We start from the raw sequence: 25,894 nt of genomic DNA, 5'->3' as shown, positions 1-25,894 counted from the left end.
GAGTAAGCATAATCTCAGTTCAGTCGTGGCCACGGCGCTGTTTGACCTTTTCAGAGTGTATTGCCTCATGTCAAGCAAACATTGAAGTTGCAGGTCAGGCGCAGGACAAAAACACATCAGAACAAAGAAACCAAACCCTGTGGCCATAAGTGTTCAGTTAATTCAGCGTATCACATTTCATAATGTATTTGCGAAATTCCATACCCCCCCCAAGAAAAGCCCTGCTTTCATTCTAGGGGATTTATTGGCAATGAATCCACTGAGAGGTCTTTAGACATCCTCTTCTTTAGCCCAACCGCTCGACGCCTCCTATTTTGGAGTTAGTTGTTCTCTTGCCTGTGGTGGCCAATTAGAGCGCCATAAGATAAATGGGCGCCTGCAACTTTGATGTCCATCTTTTTAATAAGCTTTGGTTAAGATGACATCTGTGTGAAAGAGTTCAATATCTTCACAGTGGGAGAGAAAAGAGGTTTATTCTAAAATGAAATATCATCTAAATACTGCTGGAGGTTTAGGCTGGGTGGTGGTGGTGGTGGGGCGGGGGGGGGATCATGGTGTTGGCTGTGACTCTGGTGCTGGCATTCATTATCTTCCGCTGCAGTTGTGAAGATTAGTCAGCGAAAGATGATTTTTAGAGCCTCCTGAAATCTACGCTTTTATACAACTGGATCAGCTTCAGCATAAACAGAAAAATCTGTTTTGCTAGTTTTTTAAAATAGAGAAAGCCATATAATTAGCATGAATACAAACACGACCAGAAATGATTCAATGTTGGGAATATGAAGCAGTAATAGAAGTAAAGTAACAATATCTAAAATGGTGGGGTAATAAAATGGTGCATGAATGTAAGGGAGAAGGAGAGGTGGAAAAGGGAGCATATATCTAACCTAGCCTGCGGACGTGCTCCTTTATCCGTGTGTGTAACTCAGTCAGGAATAATGTAAATGTCTGGAGAGTCTTAAGACTGAGCAGGGCCCGTATAAAAGCACCCTGTTTCAGGCTAGTAAAACAAGTCAATAAATACAGCGGTGCTGTCTGCTGCACTCTCCTGAATGAAAACAGAGGTGAACTGCTTATTTTCAGTCTGGCACCGGAGGTTGACAGCGGCATAATGGGCGCTCATACATTCTGACTATCACTCGTCACAAGCTATATCTGTCAACATTACACTCAAGTGCATTTTTGATGTAAAACAAGCGCTCCCCGGGAGGAGTATTTACGACTCGATGTGGTCAAGCCGCTAAATGAACTCGACGTTTCCCGTGGCAGCGACTGACCACATTATGACGTTTTTTAAAAAGAGTTCTCCTTCTCGCTCGATTCATCAGTTTGTCTTTTTTTTGTTGATTCTCGCAGACAGAACAAACATGAGCCTTGGTAGGCTCGGCACTTACTGTATGAGGAGGCAGATCCTTTTCTCTGCCTGCGCTCCAAATGGGAAGCCGCTGACACACACTCGCACAAAATGGAAACGCCATTAGGTAGGCAAACACTTCGCTGTGATAACTGCTACCTGATTACAGTGGGAAAGCAGCCGTGGTTCTGCTTTTTTTTCCACACTGTGTCAACACTTTGGGAAAGCAAATATCTCAGTGACGACGCTTCCCTGTGCTTTAATCCATATGCTGCATTCTGTTTGTCACCACAAATGTTGGGTTTTTCAGAATAGGAACTTTAATACAAGCAGTGGCTTCACCTGCTCCCTGCTACACAATGAATACACAGAGGTCACACACCATATCACACCGGGGCCAGCGTCAATCCTTTATTAAATTACCTAGCTATCTTATTTTCCGTCACTACGCTGATACGGGGGGGTTATCTTTTTCATTTATGTAGCGGATTTTCAAGGGATTATGCATTAAAGATTAAGGGCGTGTATACCTAACACCTCAGCACAATAAAATGCAATACCTCAGACGGCGCACGGCTGATGTGTGTAAGGCGAAAAAGGAGGTGCTATAAAACAAATCTTCAGCAGCCAGAACCAGACAGGGTTTATTCTCCTCAGACATTACAAGCTGTGACTATACAGAGTGTTTCGACCCTAAAATACTGTGGTAAGCAATACAAATCCCTTGGACAAAATGAAATGTATTAAACATGTGGATTTCATAAATCTCCCTTTCCTCGGTCTGGGTCAGAGAGGTATATTCACTGTAGAGCTCAGCAGGCACTTTTCCCTCAGCATTGTTACTCGGAGTCGCGAGTGCTCCGAGTGGTTTCAAAATGAATGTCAGCAAAAGCTGCACGTGTACGGCAAAACAGCAGATCCTCACAGTAAAACGGTTCAAATCACTTACCCCTGCTACTTTAGAAGAGTATTACAGCGGCGTAGGGATTTAAAGGTCCGCTATAGGAATATTACAGCTGGAATAGTGAAGTAGGATCTACATTGGAGATGTAGAAATGCTCCGAAGATGAACAGTTGTGTATAGTTCTCCACAGTGCAGATAGTGTCAAAAAAAAAAAGCCATTCGGATCCGAGCACAACACTGTTAAACACCCAACTGGGATGCCTTTAACCTTGAGTAGCATACCAAAGGTAGAGGCAGCCTGGGGCTATGGGGGGGACTGGCTACCACAACTCCCAGTGCCATGCTGCTCCACAGTGGGGGCCCCAACATGGCCAGATTGCCAGAGAGGCCAGCCCGGCAGAGGTGGTGCTATGGAGTTAGCAGGAGTCGATCATTCATCCTGCTGCAACATTCATTTAAAGTCGCTCCATTATCTATTTGTTTTGTTTTCCACAACGATTCTTTCCCGGTCACCTCGCCGAGGAGAGAGGTCGCCCGCGTTCACCTTGCGGGCGCCGGAGCATCTGTCGACGGGCTTGTTTCGCGAGACGTTCCCGCTAATTATTTAGCCGGTGTGATGGATAATATGTGATCATTAAAGATCAGAAGAGCTAAGAAAAGATTGGGAGTAATTATCATTGCTCTGCGGTTGCCGTTAATAAGTGAAGGGCTTTTGGAAAAGCAGCATGGATACACAATTAAAGGCTCTGTCTTTTAAATACTCCACCAACAGGGCTGCGGTATTTTGATCTGCTTCAAACTAAAAAGCTAGTAAACAAAGTATGAATGATGTATGAATGTTATACATAGCTCTGCCTCGTGTGTGGGGGGGAGAAAAGATGAATAAAGATGGAAGACAAATTAGTGGGTGAAAGGATATTCTTTCCCCTCAAGCTCACGTTAGAGCCAAAAACAAATAACGAAGCCTACAACCTATGAGTCACTTCAGTCCCATTGTATAATTCAATAATTTTTTGTGACAGCTGACTATTACTTCATCATCGCATAAAAGACAGATTAAAAAGTTGTCAAATTAAATATTAAAGAGGGACTGCAGGCAGCGGTGGATTTTTTTTTTTAAAGGAATAACACAGATTGGAGATGAAATGAGGCACCTATATGCATATTTTATGCCATAGGGAACGAACGCATATATTTTCCTCTAGGCCACCTACTTTGTAATAAAGAACAGCGAGTGTGTATAGATGTGGTAATGCAGCACGGCGGAAATGATATGAAAGAGAAATTGGTTTTACATAATGATGTCAAAAGGAATATGGCTCTGCATGGTCATGCGGAATAAAGATAAGATTCTCTTTCTCCGCGAGTGAATATTTCGTTAATGGTTTCTTCATTTCCTTAAAGAATAAAGAAGTCAAGGCTTTGACTGAACCCCTGAATGAGGTTTCTATTGAATGAAGTTAACATTTATCTTTCAATAGCAGAAGAGATCTGTTGAAAAAATACCCACGTGTGCATGAGCAGAATACCCAATGTAAAAGCTTTGTCATCTGTTGAAATAAAGAGAAAGTGACAAGTGACAGTAATGCTATCACATTTCCAGCTGAAGGAAGGTTTGAAGAGGAGAACAAAGCGGTGAAATGCGACGCCGAGAGGGTTAAGTCTCTATGAAGAACAGAGAGGAGGGTGCGTTCCACAAAGTCGGCATCGATTGGAGTAAACAATGACTGATCAATAACACACATAAAAGCATCCTTCTAACAAAGACCGTGCATGTAGATTTCATATATCATATCTCGCAAACAGATATGTTTTCTCGAGCCTGTTGAATTAGCAGCAGTGACCCTTTTTATTAACACTGCTGTTGTTTTTTTCCTCCCCTATTCAGCACAGATACACTCCTCCTGTGTCCATACACACTTACTCATGCAATAAGCATCATTGTCACAGAGGCTTCCTCTCAAAACGGTTCAGCCTCCGCCATCTGCAGGCGTTCCCAGACACACCGCTTTGAGTCTGCCATAATGATGCATGACTAAGTACAGTTAAAGTGTTGCAGTCTGTTGGCGAAAAGCAGTCAAGCACTTTGCTATAGTGTCACTACGGATAAACCATACAGCTGAAGGTTGACGATGGATAAAAGGCAGTGACAGGCCTGGTGATGTGACTCTCTGAGTGTGTGTGTGTGTGTGTGTGTGCTAGTGTGGATTCGTATGAGAGGTTAGAAACCATGGCACAGCAGATTTGTAAGTGTGCTTAACTAGGATGTGAAATAGGGTTGGACACAGTGAAATAAAATGTTGTGCTGTTGGAAACTGGGACACGGTTTAAAAAGTTATTCTCACTGCCAATAAGCAGGCATCTCCCTCTGCTACTGTGGTTTTAGGGGGAATCGCAGCCTCGTGGATTTTGCTAATATTGTTCGTCACGCACGTTGTTGTTAGCCAGCACGATGTGAAACCTTCAAATGAAGCACATTATTTTAACAAACACAGCTTTTCTTTTCTTGCTGCATTTGGATTCTGTCTTCTGAAAAACATCTAATTTTTGGATAGGGGTGGGAATCACCACAATACGATATTATCACAATACCTAAGTAACAATACGATCTTATTGCAATTTGAAACATTTTGCGATATGCTGAGTATTGCGATAAGATACAGTATATTGCAATATATTGTGATTTATTACCTTTTTCAACTGCAAATTATGCAGTTTGTCAACATCTGTTTTATCTAATAACATACAGTTTTCACTCTGTTCTTCTCAGAGTTTTCATTCACATATCTTGAGGTCAGAGGTCAATGGACCCCTTTGAAAATGGCCATGCCAGTTTTTTTCACGCCAAAATTTAGCGTACATTTGGAGCGTTATTTAGCGTTCTCCCTGACAAGCTAACATGACATGGTTGGTACCAATGGATTCCTAAGGTTTTATAGTTTCTAATATAGTTTCATATGATACCAGTATCTTCATTTTAGCTTTAAGACTGTGCCCACTACAACCACTGAAATACAGAATAACGGCCCAAGGTTAATAGTTTATATAAGAAAACAACGATACTTGACGTCTGTATTGATACAATATTGTGATGCAAAATATCGCGATACTATGCTCTATCGATTTTCCCCCCCATCCCTATTTTTGGATTCTTAAAGGAACAATATGTAGCACCAACAGCTAGCGTTGAAAATGAGTAACAGCAGTCCAAAGTCAAAACATTGACTCCGGCGTGACTGATAGCAGCGCACGTTTTCACAATTTGAGGGTTACCTTCTGGACATGACTGCGTTATCCTCTGGCCAGCAGCAGTAGTTGGAATAAACTTCACCTGCTGTGCGTCTCAAATACTCGCCGTCTTGATAACACGGACCACAGAGAGATGTGCCGAGGCTTTTCAGGTTGGATAGAATCTATTGTTCTGTTATCTCTGTTGATCAAGTCTGTTTGCTCTCTTCCATGGCTGCAGAAGGCTGTGTTTGTGTGCCAGTTTGTTTCATATGTGGCAACGGGGTGTTGAAATGGGCAGTGGACGGGATCACATCGGCCAAAACAAAAACAGATGTTCAATTTTACATGTTTCCTTAATCTCTGATGACATATCATGGTCATTTTATGATTTATTACCATAAATATATTACATATTGGTACTTTATTTAGAGAAGCTCATTAAATGGTGTGTGTGTCCTCTCAGTCAGTCCACTGTTTATTTGGCCTTGCGTCAGCCAACTCCTCTGGTTGAATCCAGCAATACGGGACTCAAGCCTCCCTCTCAGCTCTAACCCAGTCTCTCTCCTCATTTCACTGTCTCCTCCGCTACTCTTCAGGGTAGATATTCAGCGTACAGTGAATACAGAGGAGACAAAGAACTCTCCATTATACTGTACTCTGTTTGCCAAAGTCTTTAGTGTCAAAAACGCTCCGCAGACTTTGCTGCCGCTGCTTTGCCGGGTTCACCGCTGCAGCCGCTTTCATGTAAATGATCTTGAATGTTATTTTCTAAAGAATGCATTTTAAAGAGAAATCCTCATTTCTGCCTCTGCGTCTTGTCACAAACCCTTTCCTCTCCTATCTCCTCCTCTCTCTCTCTCTACCCCCCCGCTCCCTCCTGCCGCAGACTGCATAATTGATGCAAATGCTGTCACATGTGTCAGGAGTGGAGGCTCTTCTAGTTTACTTCTGTGCTACACTTTATCGGAGAACATTAAGTGGAGAAAGCAGCCTCATGCCAGGGGTGGAAAATCAGCTTGTCAGTGGTCTCATTCACGCAGCCATTGCTCCGGGATTGTTTCATCAAGGTGATTGAGAACAAAAAAGTGCGGCGGCAAATTCCGGCTTATGTTCGCGAGGCCTGCCACATACATTATTTATATTTGTTGCCCACCCTGGTCTCTCCAGCCATCTGAATACATCATCGCCTAATTCTCAAATATTTCTTCAGATTTCCTCCTATTTGCGCTGCATCCTTTCCACATCAACCACGGCAAGCCATTAGGGCTTGTGTAGAGAGCGCGCTTTTTTTTTTTTGTGTGTGACACAGACCTGAAATTATAGATAGCTGCTTTCAAGGGTCTGATGGGGAAAGCTGTAATGGCTGTAGAGTGACTGGAGTGCAGTCAGAGACAGGAGCGGGATTTCATTTACAACAACGATACAGGAGGAATTATGTAAAATGGTAACATTCCATGCCATTTAATGAGCCATATTCGCTAATGTCTAAGTCTATGGTCTCGCGGTAATAAAACGCACCGCCTGCCAGAGCCCGCCTGCTACACTGTTCCTGTCTATTCCGAGCTCTGTATGAAACAATGGTGCATAACAGAACAGGCAGACATTTGCAGTTCTTTACCCTGCGTAGCTGAATGCTCTGCCCTCAGACAGAGTGAGGCGCTTGTCTGCTACCCCTCCTCCTCCTCCTCCTCCTCCTCCTCCTTCTCTCCTGCTCTCCCCTGTCCTCTGTTTTTTTTTTTCTGGCCCTAGTCTGTGCTACAGATTAAGTGACTTGATCCTGCAAACATCTGAAGAATTCAGCTCCACAAAGGGGTCAGACAAAGGCCAGGGGATAGCCTTACAGGTCCTCCTCCATTAGCAGATCCACAGAGGTGTCATCAGGAGGGCTCTGCCAGGCAACAAAGACGCCTCAAAAAAAGAGCAGATTGCCAATTGATGCTTATCTCTGGACTCATTATTAAAACACTCGCAGCCCTGCAGTCTACTTGGACGTCACATCTCTGAAATTAATGGGAAAAATTGATTGCACCGTGCACATGTCATGTGTGATGAGTTCTTGGACTGGTAAATGGTATCCTGCATCTTTTCTCTACGTCGAATCTTCACAGTTTTTTCGCAAAACTATTTTTTTTTTTTTTTTGCACAAACAAGTTCTCGCTTGTGAACCGCGATACTCGCGCCAAGTAAAGCTGCAAATGCTGACTGCCTCTTTGTTCGCACGTCTCTTGATATAGACAAACAAACAAAAAAAATAAATAACTCCATATTTTCCAGCATTCACAAAGAATATCTGGGGCCCCTAGAAAAACATTTCAACTGTAATAAGCTTTCTCCATGAGAGTCTGAAACATTTCAGAGGGGGCTCCTTTGAAGCTCTCACTATGTGTTGACTGTTCATATATAGACAGTGCTTGGAAAGCCTGAGCGCCATATCACTGTAACCTCTCAGTGCTTCTGCATTAATAATTAATTGCCAATGTGAGTAAACACCACTGTAGATACAAGAATGCCCCTAACAACACAAACTCTGCTGCTCCCACTTAAAGCTGTACAGTATGCGCTCAACAAATTTGGATGAGTCTCCAGATGCATGCTAATGTTGCATTCTGTCACATTTATCATGGAATAAAAAATATCCTGCAACTTCTGTGTATATTCCAGGGGTGGGGGAAAAAATGGATACAGCATAGTATCATGATATTCTGCGTGGCAATACTGTATCGATACACAGACGTAAAGTATCCATCTTTTATTAGACTCTTAACAATCTGATGGCCCGCCGGCGGCCCCAGCCGTTATTCTATATTTCAGAGGTTGTAGCGGGCTAAGTCTCATCATGGGGCCTCTGGTGATTCCCACCCCTAATATATTCAGCTTTGCAATTTATCCAAAAATGTACTTGGAATGATTTTCTGTAAAATCCTTCCTACAGGACGTGTGATTCAAGCAGGTGGCTCTATCTTTCATCCTGCAGATAGTCAGACCTGCTCAGGAGGATATTTGGAGGCGTTGCCGTTGCGCAGTTACCCTTTAGCTTACAGGCAACATGCTGTGAGTTTACGGCTAACACAACCTCATTTATATTACTTATAGTGAGGAATGTATGTGCGCGGCCTGTAGAACATGCTGACCTTGTCACCGTTAGCAGCATCTCCCCCCGTGCTAGTGAGGAGTCTTGCTGGTGTTCAGGTACTGTTACCCAGTGGCTTCCTGCTCGTGTTATACATAAAGGAGAAGCTAAGGGCCTCGGAGTGTGACAGCAGAGCTTATTGAATGGCTGAGGAACATAACATGCCCATTGAGCTCTGATTAAAAGATTTGATTACATATACAGTTATGAGTGCATATCATAGCAAAAGGCGATATCTGGCAATGCGATATATAATATAATGCAAACACTAATCATATTACTATGGCTGTGTATGCATCACCAATGAGCCTCGTTTAGATTTTTGGTGGTGGAATATGAGCTGCTATTCAGAACTCAGGAGCAAGGAGAGCGTCTTTTATCTTACTATAAATCCTCATTATTTCTAATAGCACTTCTGAAGGCTAAAGAGTAGAGCAGAGCATGTTCTCTTTATTCTGCAGTCACTGACAGACATGGCCAAGCACTATGGGTTAATGTAATATCACAGTTGGATGCCTCCTCAACTCACTTACGTTCCCTGTTAGCTTAAAAGTCCTTCCGTGAAAAAAGAAAGAAAGAAAAAGTATGCAATGCATGAATGGAGTTGACGATTGTGGGAGCCCATAGCGGCGGAGGGCCCGCGAAAAAGTCCATATGAAATACTCCAAAAAATAATCTCTCATAAGAGATATATATATGTGATATATTAAAAGCATATTGAATGTTTTCAATCAAGCAATGCATTACTATAATGTTGCAAAATAACGTCGGAAGAAAACAAAAGGCAAAAAAATCACATCTGTGATATTCATAGTCCCATTTTGTCATGGGGGAAACGTTAGTCTAAGAATAGAAAAATGGACTGTAAAAAGTCCATGGTTCATCTACTGAGACTGGCATATCAATTAGGATTGTGAATAAGAGTGTAATTGAAAGCAACAGGAGCAGAAAGAAGCGGAAATTCATCAAGGCAAGCATGGAAAAGCACAAATGAGTTCCGAGCGAGACACGGAGAGCCTCGTCCCCCATTCTTCTGCTCCGTCTTTGCCCAGAACAGATCCACCTAATCTCCCCCGCCATTTATACCAAACAATGAAATCAGCAACCAAACAACTCTGCCTGCTGTAGTTTCCTTTAATAATTCTAAGCGGGCTAATTGTTTTATTAGAGGTACAAATAGATATTTCTTGGAGTGTCTCTCCTCTCCTTCCAGCCACGGCGGATTCATAAACTTGGTGTTAACAGCACATCGGGTACTAAAGTCTGCAGCCTCAGGGGCCCCAATAAGTGGTAAATCTAGTTTTATAAAAGTGAGAAAAAAGGAGCTCGATGTGTAACCAATTACTGTTAGCTCATCAGTCACAAGCTGTTGAAGTGGTTCACTATACCTCTTAGCATGTAATTTGGAGCAAACTAGGAAATTTAAGCGGTGTTGAGGTCAGAGGTCACCTTGCTGAGACATTTATAGTTGGGTTTTATTGGGTGTGTTGGTGCTCTGTGCCTGTGATTGCTTTCCAGGCTTGGTTTACCATTGAAAAGGTTCACTGGCCAGCAGCACCTGTGTCTTCCTATACTCTTATCTCTGCTGGCAAGCGAGGCTCGCCACACAATCGCTGCGCCACGGCTCCACTGTCACTAAATGGCACGTTCTCTCAGCCCCAGTCCTCCCTTTTCCTAGGCACGGGCTTCTCCAGCTGCAGCCTAATTTCCTGTGACTTGCCTAATTACTGTAATTAAGGATTAATTGCCATTAATTATTCACACATAAGCTCATCGCAAATCATGGGGTAAATGTCTTATGAAAGCTGCCATACAAGCCATGTATAAACACACTAGGATGCTCCAGGCTGCTGAATCGATCACTCAGCCCTCCAGCAAATCTCCACGCCACACTTAGGAAAACAGCGATAACTCTCCCCAAAATCAACAGCCTATCCAGGTGATGGAGGGAATCAATTCACATGCTTTATTCGTCTCAGCTACATTCGGTTGCTTCCAGGATCTCCAGGACATGAAGCAGACAGAGAAAAATGTCCATGGAATATGCTGTAAAGTTTTGATAAAATGGGGTGTGATGTCTCGAAAGACCAGATAATGGAAGGGATAAGGATAAGTAAAAACTAATTCTACTTTAATCTACTCCTGTCATCTTATCCTTGCTGTTAGCAGCATAAGAATCCATTCGATTTGCTATCACAGCAAAGAGGTGAGACACGAAACGCTGGTAGATTTTGTCAATATTAAAGGGCGGGTCCATCTACGTTCTGATCCATTTTTTTCAAATGGAAACGCCCACTCAGCTGTTGCAAAAAGCAGTGACGTAGGTTACCAAAGTAAGCTAATGGAAGTTAATCAATAAGGTTATGAATAATGTGAACGCTAGCACTAGCTGAGTCAAAGTTAGCCGTGCTAAGTTTGGAAATAACTGAAAGGGTTTGTTTGGATTTTTTTAAGTGGGGTTGTATGTATACTCCAAGGTAAAATAACTGTTTTTGTGAATGGAGTCTGGTGGCTTTGAAGAGAGTGATGTAACAGCTTCTGTTCCACGTCGGAAAGAGCTGTCTGATGGCGAGGTGAAGCGGCGGGAGCAGCAGAAAAATTTATTTTAGTCAACTAAAAAAAAATACAAAATTTAATTAATTAATAAAAATAATTCAGTTTAAGTGTACACTATATGTAAAATATTTTCATTTACATTGCATAGCTTCTATGTCAGTACTCCTGACTGCTTCTCCAAACAGGAAGCGTGCCGATCAAGTTACTCTATGTAACGTTAATACACTGTCTATAAGGATGTAAACGTATATATAAACTGTACATGTAGCAGCACCATCATGCAGAAACCTACGTCAGGTCATGTGAGAAAACGTTTTTAAAGGGGCTTGGCAAAATAGAATTTTTACGCTAAAACATACTTTGACCAAATTTGAATATTTGGATATGAATACATAAGGAACACAACTGTCAAGCTACAGAATAATATAAAAACCTAAAAAAACTAAAAAAAAAATGGACCCACCCTTTAAGGTCATTCCCTATTCACGTGGCACTTTATTTTTCATTGTTTCTCTAAATTCTGGGAAGTCCACTTAAACCTGAGAGATTGATTTTGGGTCAAGGAGAAACATGTCATTAACCCCCACCGGGAGAAGCTTTTATCTCTTTGAAACAGTGACCGGCGGTGATGTCTGAGTCTGGGACCTTCCGGCTTTTGGTGGGAGATAAAACTCAGACATAAGCGTAGGCAAATATTTACACTAGCCAATACTCTGACGCTTCCCAAGCATTTTTAGGGAAATAGTTTTTAAGGCTCCAGCATCATAAAATCATAATAATGGCCATAATGTAAATCTGCTGAGTATGAAATGTCTTCCAGGGCCCCGCATGCAAACAGTATTTAAAAATGAGACATTTTTACAAGGCTTTAAATCAGCAGTGGAGCCATGTGTTGATAGAGAGAGAAAAAAGAAGAAGTAAACTGTCTGGTGCTTCACCCCAGGTCTGTGAGACCTCGCAGTAACGCCACAAGCTCCATTATAATATACAAGACTGACAATTATTTTCTGAATCCTGGTGGGGTCTCTCTCTGGAAGCTGCTGCCTCAGCAGCGACATTGCACCCCACATATCTGCTACTCCATGTCGTTTTTTTCTATAAACACTGGTCACTGATGGGATGAGAAGGAACTAATTGTCGGACCAAAGGCAGATGTGGCACATTAATGCAGGAAACATCTTCATTTTGGGGCGCATAAGTTTGTGTGTCTGATTTAAACATTTATGTTAATGGACCTTCTGGCAGCTCTTTAATGCTCTACACTCTCTTGTAAACAGCCTCTTTGCAGATCCATCATTGGGCCATCCTGCAAAAAAAAAATCCAAGCTGCACAAGGAGAGGGGAACGGATAACACCATTCCACATCAAGACAAGGGGATAACAAGACTTCAGACATGCAGAGGCGGCTTGAGCCAATGCTGGCAGAATTTCCCCTGATCAGCATTACTGCAGCCAGAGTTTAATTTATAGAGCTGAGCCGGTCCTGTTTTATGCGTTTGTTAGATTAATGTGCAGAGCCATACTTTCTTTTACTGCTATAGTCTTTGATCAAGTTCAATTTATTGGGATTAACCTGAGGTTCAAGCGTGGTCTGTGATCCATTTCAAGTCATTATAAGAAGCCTCTATTTTCTCCAGCTGTGATTGAGTTTCTCGTTCATATAATTAAACACAAGTTTAAACTGTCAAATCTGTCCTCCAATTATGGCGATTCTGTAATGACCCTTTGCTGTAACATATTCTTATTTTGAACCAACCTTTACATCTCTTGACTTTGAAACGTGCCCCTTAAATTAGCACGTGTTAATTGTTACCTTATACGCAGTGCAGTGCTGTGATAAATGCTACTTTTCACAGAGACACAAGAGAAGTGCCTGATTGTGGTGTTAATGTGGAAACGTGTTGTACAGTCGACGTGTCGCCACGCTGTGTGAGTTACAAGACCCCACAGCCTGCGCAACTTTCTGTGGATCCCGCTGCCCCCACGCATTTCACACCCCCACCTCCCTCTGTGTGACACCTCCCAGTACGCACATGCATCATCGCGTCATTGATGCCTAATTGATACTTCCCTATTTATTGTCACCTTCCCTCTCCGTCAGCTGACTCGGTTCTCCGTGTCGCTTTGCATTTATGGACTCCCGGCTGCCTTGATCTCGGTAATTAGAGTTTATGTGCTAATTGGTGTAAATACAAAGATGGGAGTTGCAGGCGAACACTTCACACCGCGGCTATAAATTATGGCTCTGATAAGTGTGGGTTGTAGTGCTGAGGGGATAGAAGTGTCTCTAGGAAACTGATATTTCTGTCACCAGCCCTCGTCCTTCTTTACACATTCGAAGCGCAGTACAACTTGAAAAATATTTGGACAGCTTAACACATCTTTGCATGGTCTGGCTTTGAAAGTGTCATTTACCTTTGAATGTCAAATGTCACAGTTACTATTTCAAGACCAAGTTATAATTGTCAAGAGACTGAGGGGCGAATTCACAAAAGGATTGTGCGTCTTTTGAAGCCGTTAAACCTGCACAAATAAGACAAATAGAGAAGTAAAGGGTGAAATGTGCCCGTAACTGCGCCGCAAAGCAAATAGCGTATCAGTGTTCCTGTGCTATTTGCACGTATTTAAGTTAGGTAATATGTAAACATTTGGTGCAAAATTGTCCCCTTTCTGTGCAAATGAGCCACATTGTATAAACAATTCAATTCACAAAGATCAGCGCTAATAGCCACATGCAGTTACAGTTATTACACTCAGCTGCAAAACTTTATGGCCGTGTTTGCGCTGTAAAATCATTAGCACAATATCTTTTGTGAATCAGTCCTTGAGACACGGCAGATAGCGGTCGCAGGTGATGCGCAATTCATGGTGCTATCAGCGGTTGCAATCCGTTCTTTGTGAATTTGCCTCTGAGAGTGTTTCCATTATGGATTAAATAAGGATATATGGTTTTATATCAGATCTGCAACTACTTCATTCAAACAGAGTAATATTGCAGTAAATCAAACAATATATACAAGAAATTCATAGCGTGCAATTACTCATAGAAGCCTGTAACCCCTAGAATAACAAAAGATATTTGACAACTTGATTTCTTGTACTGTTTTTAGCATGTTGGTTATTCTTTACTATCTTCAGCAAACCCTAATCTACATCCAAACTCCCTTTTGAATGCAGATTAAGGCATGATGAGGACTAAAAACAGGGAACTAAAAACCCAACTTTCGTAATAATAATAATACATTTTATATTTATGGCATGAAAATGCAAGACTAGTGCAACCAGTTTCACTAGAAAACAAACAACCAAGTATTACAATGCCATTGATTTCCTTCATTCTACTTTTTAGGTATTAAGTTCTTACAAAATGCAACCTGTAAGTGTAAACAGAAGATTAAGTCAACAGTCATTAATTATCTTAAAAGTATAATAGCTTTCACAACTGTACAAATAAAAGAACTTTAGAGGGAGTACAGTAGCTGCTTAGAAAAAGGAAAAACACCAGTGAAATTCAATGTTTCGTGATTAGTTCCTTTGACAGCTACAATAACACCAGTTCAAAGCCAAAACACGAAAAAACAGTCTGTGAGTCTTCCCATTACTATATAATATGTTTCTTAAGCCATCTGCCTAAAAATGCTCCATTTCACTGAAATGCAAGACACAATTATGTAGATATCAAATAGCAAACTTTTGCGCTGATTAAAATCGTGGTTCAACCATGTGCTTTTCACATGCAAACACGCAGATGTATGTTTCTTTCCCCCCCTTTTCATTTTCAACTTGGTTCTCTTTAAACTCCGTGTTGTCAGCAGATGTCCTTCTAACGGAGACAAAGAAAATGAGAGGGGGCTGGATATCATCAGCATAGAAATGAGCCTCCTCTCCATGCCCCTTCTAAGGCACAGCCACAGCGCCGCTCCAGCCACTGCACTACCTTTTCAACTTGCAAATGACAGTGTCACCAAATGCTATCCTTCCATCAATCAAGTCGAGGGGGTCATGAATATACAAAAGGCAAAGCGGAGACTGGCTGCCTCCCGCAGCTCTACTTGGCCCAATTATACAGGCTCAGCTTTCTCCTGTGAGCTTCCACTTTTTGTTTCAGTCTAAAGGGTACAGTCCTCGGCAGCCCCGGGCTTAATCAAGGTAGGTCACGCATACTGGACCTCTCAAGTGGACTGCAAATGCAAGTTAAATGTGGACACCAAATGTCATCTTTCTTTTACATCATTACGGCTGGGGGGCAAAGACAGCAGGGGTCAGTTCTGCACCCCTTTTTTCCCGTGCACACTCTGCCACATCCCATGTACTGAAGTCCTCCTCTTTACTCAAACACAAGACCAGACCACTAGGCCGCTGCAGCCCCCCCTCCACTCCTCTCTCTGCGGCAGCCTGCTTGCCCCTTTCTTTACCCCAGCTGTCAGATCATAGTAGTGAATTAGCATTCTAACGGATACGCCTCAACCCGGGGATGAATTAGCACACAGGAGTAACTAATGACCTCCCTGCTGAAAGTGGACCTTATAGTCCATGGCACAGCTGATCAATACCATCGCTTCAGCTCAGATCTCTTTTCTCTTTCTAGTTTTCACTGAAGTCTTTTCATAGCCTTAGAAAAGATATTAAAGAAATACAAAATTAAACCAAATTATCATCTGTTAATGCTTATTAAAATAAAAAGCTCATCAATACACCTGAATGGCGACGGCTGAACACAAAGCGCGTCGGTCAATAACGTCTCATTGTTACATATTCATTGTGATGGAGAATGTAAACAAGGCAAATCCATGTGTTAATGTAAGTAATGCTACCTGATAGCATCAATCACTGAATACAGCGATTGTGTTCTTGCTCTGTGTTGACAAAGTGTTGCGAGAGCCGACTAATCAATCATCTCATTAAAACCGATGATTCTAATTGTTTTTGATGAGTGTGGCACTGATGCAAAGGTTAGGACCATTTTGTTACATTGAAAGCCGGCTGGTTGAATGGATGCGCTGTAAATTTGTCACATAAAAGTGTGACACTGATGAAGCAGGACTGGACTTTCTCACCACAACACTTAACAATGACTTATTTCAGAATAAACTGACTATATAATGGGCATTTTGTGCCTATGACAGAGTAGCAAATGACAGTATATACAGTAAAAACATGAAAAGAACTCGCTGTCAGTTTTGTTTATCGGAATTTAAGACCTTCTGAAAACAAATTCGCAGATAAAATATGTTCAGCCTCGAAATAGATGCGACAAGCAGTTTTGAACGAGCTTTGATCAGCTTTTTTGATGTGTTAATATGTCAGCTGAGGCGCGGCAATCAAGCCACAATAAGTCTCAGAGGAGTGTGAGAAAGCAGAGGGTTAATGTGGGCCTACGGCTGAGAAAATAAATTACTCTAAATATGTAAGTGGACGCTGGAATGGGCCCTGTAAGAGCAGAGTGGGTTTGGGTAAACCAACAGTCTGTCTGCAGTAATTTATAGGCGGCTATGATAAATACTATTTGTCCATGACAGTCACATGAAATAATAAACCACGGATGGCGATAAACATTACTAAATCCTGACACTATTGATTTATAATGTCTAACAGTGACATCAAACCAAACAACTGACAGAAACAATGCCAGGGCTTTAGGAGCAGTTTGTCAACTATTAATTCTGTCAAAGGGGGTTTCGCTCTAAGCCGAGAGAGCTTGTCTTGCAGTTGTCAATCCCTTAGCTGGAAACGACTGCAGCACGTCCGCGGGTAAGGGCCCTAGGCGCTGCTCCGTTAGCCCTAATTACCCCCATCCCCGCTTTGGCAACGACAAGACCAGCCTCTATTTAAAATGCATGTTAATTATGCAAATTATTAATTGGGCTGGTGCTTGAGGATTTGTGTTTATGCCCGGATTAGAGTTAATAACTGTATCAAGCTACGTTTTAAGCCTGACCTATGACAAGTAATGCTGAGGTGCTGAAAGGGATATTTTCCAATACATTACCCTCTCTCCTCTTCCAAGTCCATTCCCCATTACAGCAGGCTGAATAAATGACACACTGATTCTCCTACCGAGCAACACAAACCAGACAGTTTGGATCTACACCGTGCACTGTATAACATCATGCAACACTGCTGCGCCACAGTGCTTTGTTAAACGCTCTCGTGAAAGTATAGCAGTTTATATTTGCTGGTAACTAGTATGCACACAAAAGGCAGACCCCTCACACACACACACACACACACACACACACACACACACATACGGTCACATAAACAGTTGAGGGTCTTATTTCACGGCAATCCAGGACTAGCTGTCAGGCTAATTGCACACACCTGTGATGGGGACCACACATGCTCTGTCACCACCTGCCATGGAGAAGAGTCAACAACAGTCTGCAGTCTGGTCATCCAGTTATCACCAAGTTCAAGTAGATATACAGTAGGAGAGCCAAATGTCTTGTACTAAAACATGCACAGTGGTCAAACTTTTTTTGCAGAGATTTCCCAAATGAATCATGTACAGTAAGTGCACGCAGCAATAACTCTTGACTTAAGGAAAAGTTGCAACATGTACATATCTCCAATATCTCCTTATATATGCATATGCAGGCTACTGTATGTCCCATGTCATTTTGCCTGTATATGTTCATTACGGATTTGCTTCAGCGCCACAGTCCTCCAGATCCTGTCTGAGCTTGCCAAACCTTTGGGAGCTCTGGGAGCGCTCGCTCGATGGGGTTAAGCTTGAGTTTGTGTGCCGACAGTCATGCATGAACGAGGAGCCGCTACACAATACCCAAGAGGTATGGACGGAGTATCAACTGCCAAAACCTTGCCATTAGAAGACCAGATAAACACTCCATCTATCATTGCGTTCTGTCTTTTTTTGTAGGTTGTTTCATTTTTTTGCAGGTCAAGACACAATGCATTGACATTTCACACAGACCTGATGGTCGTTGAGTAAAAGGCTAGCCTTGTAGTGTTTTAACGTTAACAATTTTAACGTTAGCAGTGGCCCTTGATATGATGAAAGGCTACAGGTGAAGTTTTGTATTGTTGTCAAATGGTGTTAGCCAACTTTTCGCTATCAGTATTACCATAAGGTTAGCTAGTTGTAATATGCTAAACACATTTATTTTATTTATATATTACTAAAAAAGCTAGTTTATTTAAACAGCTAACTCACTAAATAAGGTTGTTTCATAAAACAGCTAACTTACGAAAACAGCTTACTTAATAAAAGACCTAGTTTAATAAAACGGTTAGCTTACGAAAACCGTTAACTTACTAAAACAGCTAGTTTAATAAAACAGCTAGTTTAATAAAACAGCTAGTTTAATAAAACAGCTAGTTTATTAAAACAGCTAACTTACTAAAACAAGCTAATTTAATAAAACAGCTAGTTTACTAAAACAGCTAGCGTTATCTTACTAAAAATCCATCTACTCTCTACAAATGTTATTCTGGAGCATTTTTCAGAAAATCCGATGCACTTTATTAAACAATAAGCAGACTGCAGAGGGTGTCGGCCCCAGTGTCATCCAGTCAGCACTCTTTCCACTTCCTGCCACGACTGAAATGGTTAAGGGCGCATTAAGCTGTTTTGCTCAATGGCCCTTGACCAATATAAAGAAGTACTGAGATAGCATGTTCTGATTTATGTCCTGTGAAGACATTATGAATGCATGCAAGCACATGCATGAACACCAACACACACACACAGTTGCTGAAAAATACGTAAATGTAAAAAGATAGATAGATAGCTAGATAGATAGATAGATAGATAGATAGATGGTTAGATAGATAGATAGAAAATAAAACATCATCTTTGAGGTTTAAGAGAACTAAGGTAATAAACCGGAAAACAAAATCTGTAAAATTGCAAATAGACTTTCTATTTATTTTCAACACAACCTTTTGTTTGTTGGATCTAAATTATAGCTTGATTAAAGTCTAACAGGGCTACAGTAAATCCTGTGTGAATGTTTGCTGCAGTTCCTCTAAAATGGGAAATATTGATCAGTATGATTTCCCTGGGTACTAGGGAGCTGTAGAGGAAGAGTGAGAGACATTATTTAAGGGACATGGAGCCTAAGTTGAAAAAAAAAAGAAAAAAAAAAGTGACATTATGGTCTATGCCTTGAAACATGACTTCGTCTGAGTGGCCTTTGATGGTAAGGCGAAAAGGTAGTTCATCATTGTCTGCATGGGAACCAGGGGGGTGGTTGTCTTGTGTTGATTTTACATTATTAATTTGAGGCACACAAGGTCATTGGGGCCGCTATAGTCATGAGAACCAGTTGTTATCTTAACACAGCTGTCGGGCTGAATCTGCATTGACTGATTATGCCATTGATTGGTAACACTGTGAGAAGGGAGCCTTTAGGATACTGCTCTGAATTCAGAGCCCTTTCAACGCCATGATTGCATTTTGGTCCCGAAAACATCCCCTTAAAACAGGCCTTATTATTTGTATTTTACGGCCTCTGCCGTGTTAACTAGCACTGTAGCTCCAAGAGTATTGTATAACCACATCTCAGACACCTTCAATCTGCTGTAAGCAAATCAAATGTAAATGTCAAATTGTTGCAAACATATGCTAATGCGGGACAAACCTCATGTGTGAGGGGAAAGGGGGGGTAGAAACTAAATAGAAAATAAACATTACAAAAACTGTGAAATCTTAAACAAAGGGGGTTGAATCCTGAGCAGCTGGCATGGAATGAACTCTTCTGGAGAGGGAATGCCAGTTTCAGAGCGCCCCGAGCATCGATTTGGAGCCAAGGCAGTAAACAGCTTTTATCAGCAATAATGATGGCATAATCCCAGCTAAAGAGGAAAGTAGCATATGGTGCAAAGCTTACAACTGCAATCCCAACAAAGTAGGGGGGATTTTCATCACTTTGTCCACTTGAAAGACACTCTGCCAATTCATTTTTTCTCTCTCCTTCCAAGGATCATAATCTACACAGTTAAATTAGCATAACTTGTGTAAAATACACATATTTTTCTCATCCTTTGACTCTAGGTCAGTATGATTTATGGATCTCCACAATGTAAAATTGTAGTGCAAACACTATAATGATATGTACATATAGGCTTTGCAAGGGGACAAGTATTGCTCCATGAGCTACCAGGGTGTCACTGTGATTCTGCATTTCAATCATGCCTATACATATCAAATATGGATATAGAAAGTCATCCCACAGCAGCAAATTAAATATGAATTTCAAACAGTGCATGTATAGCCGCCACCTACGTTGAAGTCAAACAATCTTCGCCACAATGTCTGTATTTCAGTTGTCAGTTTTATCCTCCTTCATTAAACCTATCAAGTCTTCCTTTTGATCAGACAAGCAAGGCTAGAAGACAGCTCTTTTTCCAGGAAGAGTGCAATGCTGCCAAGTAGCACTCTAGACTGGCTTCAACCTCTGCCATTGATTTTCCTCCACGCTGTGACCATTCATTGTTTGTGACATTCTCCTGTCGGCTCTTTAACACCCTTCAACCAAATCAATTTCATATTTTTGTCAATGCCTCGCAACTGGATGAGCCAGATGGGAAGGGACGTCACATGATTTAGGATGTCGATTTTCTGGCAACAGTTTTATCTGCAGTTTTTACAAGACTTAGAAAGCAGGCGCGATGGGTTTATTTAAAGACACACTAGGCAAATATGCTGGCGTGCACTGGAACAATTAGTCATTAATAGATTAGTTGATTGACAGAAAATTAAAAGGCAAATATTTTGCTAGTCAATTTATCATTTCAGTCATTTTTTTTAAGCATGAATGTCAAACATTACCTTGCTCCAGCTTGTAAACTATAATTTACTGCTTTTCCTTGTCTTATATCTTAGTAAAGTGAATATTTATGCTGAATATTTTTGGAGCTTGGACGGTAACAGTTGTAGCACTACATTATTGTCTCTGCTTCCAAACAAATATCTGTAGAATTTAAGTCTACAATCATCAAAAATCAGAGGAACATTTGTTGATCATCAAAGTATTAATGTCAGTTATTTGTTAACAGTTACCATGCGTATTATCAGTTATCAATTTATTATATCTGAATCTTCTTATTTTCCGACTTAAGCTTACACACAATACAGCAAATGTCTACAGTTTGACAGTGAAGCCTGATAATAACATCACCTAAGGAACAGTTTATCTGTCAGAAAATGGTATTATTGATGATGATGGTAATGTTGCTATTGATGCGGAGGGTTTTCTAACATTTTTACAACATTTTTGTTGGTTTTCAAAATTCCATACCTATTCATAAGCAGCAGTAATAGTTATGGACACATCAAAAGGAAACCAAACAGCAAACCACTTCTTTCCTCAACTCCTAACAAATGACTGAATTTATTCTTTGCGTCTTCATAAGCCTTGCAGACCATATGGCTTTGCCCTCTATTATACTCCCAATATCACATGCTAACAATGACAACAATAATAGCGCCAGTGACCTTGACTTCCCGTCTGGACTCTAAGAATAATATTTGATAGCAATATTAAGTGCAACAATAATGAGATGAATATTCCCCCATTTAGTGTAGACAGCTTTAGGACAAATTCTGAAGGGAGAGCTGCCCGCTGCAGCTACATGCTGGTCACTCTTAGTTGTCAGGGCTGATTTATTGCCTCCTAGCTGTTCAATTTCACATTTTGTCCTCGTCATATCCCCGACTCATGATCATTCTGCACTGACCCTTGTAGGGCAGGCAGGGAATATTGATAAAACAATTATCTGCTTGCCGTTCATTTGATTTTCCATTTCAATTACGGATTGGAGGAGGCAAAAAGAAAAGATTGCGGCATTGATTTTTTTTTTTTTCTACCTTACAACAGGAAGGAGGCAGGCTTTGATGGGATGCTTTGGTGACATGGAATAGAGGCAGGGGAAGTGTGCAGTAGCTCTAGGCGCTATGCCTCTCTTTTGCTGTTGCTTTGCTTTATGGACCGTTTGTGAATTAAGTATGATTTAACATGGCCGACTAATAGTATTTTAAGATGTACAAAGACATACAGATCCCCTTTTTATGTTATTCCAGACACATGCATCCAATTTGACTGAAGGTTATCTGACTGATTATTGATTTTGCCGATTCAAATGTGATGAGTGCAATAGGCTGGGCTTTCCTCCATGGGGGACCAGCATGTTCACGCTGCTGCTGACCTGAGGTAAACACTGTATGTGCCTTGCACTCTGGAGGCCAAAGGACCCAAAGGTCATAGCAGTTTGTCAGCGACACCATTCCATTCTCTCCCCCTTTCTGATGGTCTGCCACTGTCTATTTGTCACTCTTAAATGACAACAGAGTTGCATCATACTTGTTTTTCCCGCAGCGCTGACACAATGCTCCAGCACCTCTACATTGTGCAATATTGCACTGTGATGGAAAACATAGTGCAGGGACGATTTGAAGGCATACATACGAGACAACCGCTGCTGTAACAGATAAAAACAAACCAAAATACAGCAAGAGATTCAATTGGGGGAAAGTGCACGTTAAATGTCGAGTTTCTTCAGAGCAAGCCATGTCAAATGAATCCATTACCACATAAAGTAAATAGATTCTTCCGTAAATGATTTGGAACATTGGTAATGGGTAAAGACCTAATGGGAATCCTGGTAAAATAGCCTTTGGGGAGCCTGGGAAAATCTGCCTCAGTGAAGTGGCCGGCTCTTGGCCAAAACCCTGTGTAGAGGGGAAGGGGAGGCGAGGGGGGGGGAGACTTCACAGAGATGACAGAAAGCGAGAGAGAGAGACAGACAGAGAAGGCTAAGAGAGAGAGCAAACTCTCAAGGAATCTCCACCCATGGATGATGTTAAGTTCCACTGTTGAGCATAATCGCGAAAAAAATGCCCAAGACTTGAAAGGGCTGATGATAATGCTATTGCTGTCCAGTGATCCAGCGCGGTCACAGGCAGCAGCAGCAAGGCACGGTGCTGTACTACTTCCTATGCCGCAGTCCGCTTCGGCGAACACGGGCGGCACCCGGGGGATTTCACATGGCTGACCTTAAATAAGTTTGGCTTTGATCAAAGTTTAGCGCGATCGGCCCTGCCTTGCTACAGATCAGGGGGATCAGGGAGATGAGACCTGGGCTAGGGGGTCCTGGCAAAGACTCCTTCCCAAAAGCTCCAGTGCACCCTTCCAACACCGGATTATGTCAGGCAATTAAGGTAATGAACTGGCTAACGTAACAGCGCATAATGATCCTTTTTATCCTCCCTCTCTAAGGTGCCTCTTGTAGTCTCTCCGACACGTCTTTCTCTGTACAAACAGCTTTGCGTTCTATTTTGCATCCTGCTGGTTGAAATGATATCACAGGTAATTCAAGACGAAAGAAAACCGCTGCTAGGTATGTCTGTGAGTAAAACAGACAGTGATCAAGAGTGCACCTAGAACAGTGGAGCTCTTGTTCGTGGCTTAGGCAGCAAGGAGAGGCCAGAAAAAGTGAGCACAGGCTTGGTGGAAGCAGTAGAAAGCACCTGTGTGGACTGGTGCAGCCTGCATATGAGTGAGCGGCCGGGCCGAGCGTCTATCTGTGTGGCAGCAGTGAACGCCTGCATTCCACTTCCCCCAATCAACCTCCCACCCCATCAGAGCACAACTTGTCTGCCTGCTCCCTTTTCATTTGAACACATTTTCTAGCCAAAAATTTCACTTCAATCTCACCTCATCTCTCCATACTACATTAACCCCTGGCAATTGCCTTCCAAATGACCCCATTAAGCTGTAATTGCCTCAGCAGGCCTGCTCCCTCGCTTGTAATTCTGTGCAGCGAACCCACCAGACGTTCCCCCGGCATTGTTTCATGTTCTGGCTCCCATCAGCCAGTTCAGACGCTGACCCTCCCCCCCGCCCCCCTTTTACTCGCCCACCTCCTCTCTGTCGTGGCCGGAGCTGTTGGTGCTCACCACTAGCGGTGCCACCGGCAGACTCTCCTCGTCTCCACAGTGAGCTCACACAGGAGGCGCTGTGCCCTCGCTTCCTCCTCGCGAGCTACACTCGCTGTCGACTACACGAGCACACACACTCGCTACTAAACAAAATAAACCTCAACCTGGCTTGTTATTATGTCATTCCTCTGCCTTCGTTTCATAAATACAGCACATGCACACTTATCTGTCTGACTCATGATAGCAGCGAAACAAGATATTTGCTTTTGCTGCTCAGAATTTCTCCTCACGTGTCAATTACAGAATTAATTGCAGTATTTGTATGTTAAACTGTCATTTCTGCTCTTCAGTTGTCATTAGGATGCTGTTGGGCGCAGAGAGCACAGCCGCGGCGATGACACCCGCCGCGGCACCTCCCAGCACAACTTCACCTTTTCCGTTCCCACTAGGGAGCTGGTGTCAAGACCGCTCAACTTTTTTGACGAAGGCCTCCGCGGATAACTAACGCACAAATGCGGATAGGTGGAGAAAGTGATCCTGACAGTGATGTATTGCGACTAGTTGCAGGTGTCAAAAAGAAGACGCTCTGCCAGCCATTGGCGTGCATGCACTGTACATATGCATGCATGCACACGTCTGTGCCCCTGCGTGTTGTTTTCTGAACGCGCGTCCCTCTGCACGTCGTGTATGCGTACATGGGTGTGTGTGTGTGTGTGTGTGTGTGTGTGTGTGTGTGTGTGTGCTCGTAGACATTTGATGCTTGTGCACGTGTGACTGTTTACGATGCCTTTAAGCCTTTACATGTGACCTGCTTTGGGGGGACTCGGACTAATAATCCATTCAACACTCCCTCCATCTCAAGCAGCACATCCTCCCCGCCGCCCATAACAGATTGGTTAGCTCATAAAGGCTCTCCGCTGCCACAGACTCACACACTGCATCTGCCTATAGTAAAACCACACCATCGTCTAACATATATTTCTATGTATTTAAAAAAGCTCTTTAGGAATGTGGAACAACATATCGACAAAACACGGTTGCATCAATTTTCCCTTTTTCCACTGCGGCGATTTACTGTGATTTGAAATGTGGTTTCTAAATTAATTCTAAGCCTGAGATACATGAGCTTTCTCTGAACACACAAACCTTCAGAAATGCTTTAGATCATCGCGTTCTCTCGTTGCCCGTTTATTTAAATTCATTCTTTTTCCTAAGCAAATGTTCCCAGGAATATCAAGGTGTTTTTGTTGCAAAGCTCTAACTGATCCAGGGGGATTTGCTTCCAACAGCCTGTCTCTCCCTCGCCTTTCAACACAAAACTCTGCGCTCCAATCAAAATGAACCACCAGGGACCCCCCCCCCCTCACACACACACACACACTTCCCTCCCCCCTGAGCTACGCCTGCTCCGAGTGCTGTGATAGCAGCCTCTCTGCCATTGATCGCGGAGTTTAGCACAGAGCATGCATGCCACCGTTAGCAGAAAAACAAAGACCTCTCTCCCTTTAATAGTGGCGCGCGCCGCTAATGCAGCTACCGTCTCCTGTTTTCCTCTGCCCTGAAGAGTGAATGAAAGAAAGCAGATAGCAATTAAAAAGGTTAACGAGGGTCCGCGCCGAAGTCACAACTCATCTTTTTCACACAAATCTTTTTACCTCATAAACAGATTGATATCTTTTAGGAGGGGGCGCGCATTCACTTGCCACAAGTGATAAAAACATGCATTCATGTCTTACTTATAATTGTGTTCCACGTTGCAAATCTAATTGTAGACGCTGAATTCAAAAAGGAAACACGGCTTTATTGATCCACCTAACA

General features: G+C 42.3%; 1 protein-coding gene across 10 annotated transcripts in view; it reads right to left on the bottom strand.

Annotated features, from left to right (window-relative positions):
* pbx3b (pre-B-cell leukemia homeobox 3b) overlaps positions 1-25,894 on the bottom strand; it is a 64,526-nt gene that overhangs the window by 22,931 nt on the left and 15,701 nt on the right. The window lies entirely within an intron of this gene.

Source organism: Sebastes umbrosus, chromosome 8, assembly GCF_015220745.1.
Source record: "Sebastes umbrosus isolate fSebUmb1 chromosome 8, fSebUmb1.pri, whole genome shotgun sequence".
In the NCBI taxonomy this organism is placed as follows: domain Eukaryota; kingdom Metazoa; phylum Chordata; class Actinopteri; order Perciformes; family Sebastidae; genus Sebastes; species Sebastes umbrosus.
This window is presented reverse-complemented; position numbering and strand designations above follow the sequence as displayed.